Source organism: Protopterus annectens, chromosome 15.part0 (genome assembly GCF_019279795.1).
Source record: "Protopterus annectens isolate FY-2018-M chromosome 15.part0, PAN1.0, whole genome shotgun sequence".
In the NCBI taxonomy this organism is placed as follows: Eukaryota; Metazoa; Chordata; order Ceratodontiformes; family Protopteridae; genus Protopterus; species Protopterus annectens.
In genome coordinates this window covers 263,681,605-263,686,245 of record NC_056749.1, presented here as the reverse complement: position 1 = coordinate 263,686,245, position 4,641 = coordinate 263,681,605, and positions in this window count along the sequence as shown.

Genomic DNA, 4,641 nt, shown 5'->3' with positions numbered 1-4,641 from the left:
ATCTAACCTTTTCTCTTTGCTTATACTCTGATATCAATCCCTGGTAGGGGAAGGCAGACACTAGCCAGCAGTTCAAACATCTTTCTAGTTTCATCTGGGGTGGTGGCTGTATTACCCATAGAGGGTAAAGACCCATCAGACCCATCCAATTTAAACCATGATTATAAAGTGTCATGTCCATACTAGCTAAAAGAATGGCAAGACTTTTGCCAAAACTGATAGATATGAATCAGTGTGGTTTTATGAGAGAAGGCAAACATTTGACAACATCAACAGAACAATGATGATCCAGAGTGAAGTAGAATGTAAGAAAATGCTGCTGTTGCTGGTAGATCTTGATGGAGAGAAAGTATTTGACAGAGTAAGCTGAGAATTTATAAGTAGAGAAATGGAAGCACCAGGATTCCCTGATACAATGATAAGGATAATTAGGAGAATATATGAAGGACTGAATGCAAAAATTAAAGTGGGAGGGCTGCTGTCCAATAAGTTGTGTTTGAACAGAGGAATCAGGCAGGGGTATCCTTTTTCCCTTTGTTATTTGCTTTATATTTAGGGGCACAGGCAAAGAAAATAAGGACTCAAGAATTCAGGTATAGAATTTCAACATATATTTTGTACTTGATAAACCCAAAAAAGACATCCCATTGTTGTGGAACATTTTGAGACAGTTTCAGGTCTTTTCAGGACATATAACTAATGAAGGTAAAACAAATGCTATAGCTGTAAATTATGTACCAACTCATCACTTGGTTCAACAACATCCATATTTAAGGGGATATGATAAGATGAAGTACTTAAGAGTATGGATTAAAAAGGCTTCTGTTACGGGAGCTAAAGATATGTGAAAAGAGACTAAAAAATAATACAAAACTGAGAAACTAATTTATGGAAATGAATGGTAAGTTACAAGCAGTGAAATGTTTTTGGTCCCTTTAATTTTATACACAGGATAAACATATTTTTATGAAATGTTAAATTTATGGACAATAATTAATAAAGACTTTGAAGGAAGTTATCTGAGAGTGAAAGATGGCAAGAGCTGAAGACTTCCGAGATGGCTGCACACTCAATAATAGCTTAATTGTAACTCTCTCAGTATGAAAACAGAAACTCACAGACAAAGCCAGTGGACGTAGATTTCTGAGTAAATTTCAGTAACTGACTAGTAAGTGCACTGCCTGGATACCAGGAGAAAAGAAATATAGAGGACCTGAAATAAAATCAGCTATGAAAAGGTGAGGAAAAAACACTGACTGGGGAGAGAACAGCAGTTGTTCAGAAAAAAAAACAGTGCAAGCTCCAAACATGACTTCCAGTAACCTAGAGGAAATTATAATACAACTGCACACAGACTGGGTTAACATAAACGAAGCACTGATGGAGTATATCAACTCAAATAACAAAAGGCTGGAAAAAATGGAGAAGTTTTAAAAAGATATTCAGAAGAGGTGAGCTGTCAAACAGAAGGAGATTCTGCTTCTTGTTCTTATATTAATAAAGACCCCAAAAAGACTGTGCCAGTGAAACCTTTTCCAATGTTTCAACAGAAAATGCATGAGAGAAGGAAATATCGCAAGAGCTTACTAGAGGAATCGAGAGTACATTCCAAATGAAGCAGAGACAGGATTTGGAGATGGAGATAAACAGGAATAAAACCAGTAACATGGAAATTTGACAAATGAGAGATTACATGGCAGTAATTATATTTGTGAAACATGACAGAACAAGAAAATCTGGAAATATTTTTAAACAAGAAACATCCTTATTAAACCATCACTTATGACGTAGGCAATCATACATTTATATAAATGAAAACAAACCACACTGACACAATCCTAGTTGCAAGCATTTTACATTACAAACCATACTGACACACTCCCACTTGCAAACATTATACATCACTTATAATCTACCTAATAATTTTCAGTTAAATATTACATAGCGCATTTAAGTCCTGCCTTCTTTTAAACCTCATTCCCTCCCCCCCTGTATGTACTGTTCCCACAATTCCCATTTTATCCTATGTAGTTTACTCCTACCCTTTTCTAAAGATCTCAGTTCCAGTTGTTTTATCTCTGTTACTGTATTCACTAATTCTAGTATAGTTGGTTCAGATTTTGATTTCCATTTTCTAGCAAGTGCCTTTTTGTCAGCCACCATAATTAGACACAGCAAGGCCTTACCATGTCTCGACAATTCTGAGTCTGTATCATAGCTCAGAAACATCAACTCCCTTGTCACACCAATCTGTTGACCCAGCATCCCTGACAGTGCATCTCACAGGGAATCCTTAAAGTCTGCTAACTCACTGCACTCCCAGAAAATATGTTCCCAGTTACCTCTTTATTCCCCATTCACACGTCCAACATTTGCTGCCTACCTGAGGAAAAAAATATCTGGAGTCTATATCAACATTTCCAAGCAAAAATCCTAAATATTTTAGATTTTGTTGCATATTTGGGATACATACATATATCCTCCCATTGTTTATTTGTGAATAGCTTATCAAATCTCTCTTCCTAATCCTTTATAACTGCCTCTGATTGATTTTTATAGTTATCATGCAATATTTTATATGCTCTACTAATTATTCATTTTTAATGGCAACTTCTGTTCTAGATTCTACTAAAAACTCTACCAGTGCTGCTCTTTCATTTAGGACCCCCCTATTTCTTTCTTTTTGCCTATACTTTGATATCAGTCCTTGATAGGGAAGGAAATATCTAACCTGCAGTCTAAATAAATTATTGGTGACTTCCCATTCTATTGCCTTTCCCTCTCTAGTTATTTGCTCCTAATACCTTGGTTCCTTTGACAGTTTTCACCAATAAACTCTAGATCCCTCTTACCTGTTCTCTGTATCCCTAATTGGAGTCATTCCTATTGGCAGAATCTCCTTTCCCCAGTCCTATGTTGGCTTAGTTCTTAGATACTTTCTGATACTTTCTGGATATAATATTCTGTATGATTATTGTTATTCTCCTTAAAGGCCTGCATTCAAAATCCTAGTCTCTCCTTGTTTCTTGAGCCCCCCCCCCCCCCAGGAACCTTAAATGTGTAGCTCTGAAATACCCTTTCATACTGGGTAATCCCAATCTGCCCTGTTCTACTGGAAGAATCAATTTATCACACTCGCCTCTTGCCATCTTCTCCTCCCAGATAAAGTCCTTCAGCTCTTTATTAATTGCTGTCCACAACTTCTCCTCTGGCTGATAAAAATATGCCTGACCTGTGTATAAGACTAAAGGAACTAAAAGCATTTAGCTACTTGTATCTAACTATCCATATAAAAGAGCTTCGAGTTTCTCAGCTTTTGCATTATCTTTTGGTTAGTTTCTTCCCACATATCCTTAGCTGCCATACCAGAATCATTTTTAATCCATACTCCTAAGTATTTCATTTTATTGTGTTCCCATAAATAGGGATATTGTTGAAGGAATTTGTGTGTGGGTACATACTTTATAGCTATTGCCTTTGTTTTGGTTTCATTAACATTGTATCCTGAAGAAATTTGAAAGTGTCTCAAAATGTTACACAGCTCTGAAATGTCTTTTTCTGGTTTTATCAGGTATAAAATAATACCATCTACAAACAGAGACAGCTTTTCTGTGGATTGGTTGTACATCACCATTTTTATCTCCTCTACCATACCAATTATATCATTAAATTTCTGAGTCCCTTACTTTCTTTGCCAGTGGTTCTAAATATAATGCAAATAACAAAGGGGAAAGAGAACACCCCTGCCTAGTTCCTCTGCTCAACAGAAGTTATGAAAGAGGAACCCACCTACTTTCATTTTCACATCCGATCCCTCATATATCTTCCTAATCAACCTTATAATTTTCTCAGGGAGTGCAAATGCTTCCATTGCCCTGCTCATAAGGTCCCAGCTTACTCTGGAAATGCTTTCTCTGCATCAAGACCCACCAACAATAGTAGTATTCTCTTACATTCTGCTTCCCTGTGGATCATCAGTGTTCTGTTAATGTTGTCAAATGTTTGCCTCTCTTCCACAAAACCACATTGATCCATATCTATCAATTTTGGCATACATTTTGCCATTCTTTTAGCCACCATAGACATAAACACTTTATAATCATGATTTAGGATTGAAATGGGCCTGTATGAAGCTGGATCTGATGGGTCTTTACCCTCTTTAGGTATTACAGCCACCACTGCATTCTTCCAGGATGTTGGTACTTCTCCTCCTCTTAAAATATGATTAACAAAACCTTCCAGATCTTTATCAGTTTTTCCCTCCTAACCTCCAAATCTCCACAGGAATACCATCTCTTCCTGTGGACTTACCTGTAGATTGGTTATACATCACCATTTTTATCTCATCTCCTCCTCCTGTCCTTTTAGTTATTGAGCCTCATCTCCATCTAATCTTGGCATATTCAGTTCTTCCATAAACATTTCCATTTGCACCTTTTCTTGATTTCCATATTTCTATGCTTTATACAGACTTTAATAGAATTTCCAAAATATTTCTAGTACCTCTACAAGATCTCTTGTTATTGTGCTTGTTATAGGCTTCCTAAGCTAAAAGTGCTAAAAGTTTTTGTGATCTATGGTTATTATCAAAAAACAGTTGCTTAACAGTAATCTTTTAAACTTATGCATGTTACCGAGGTA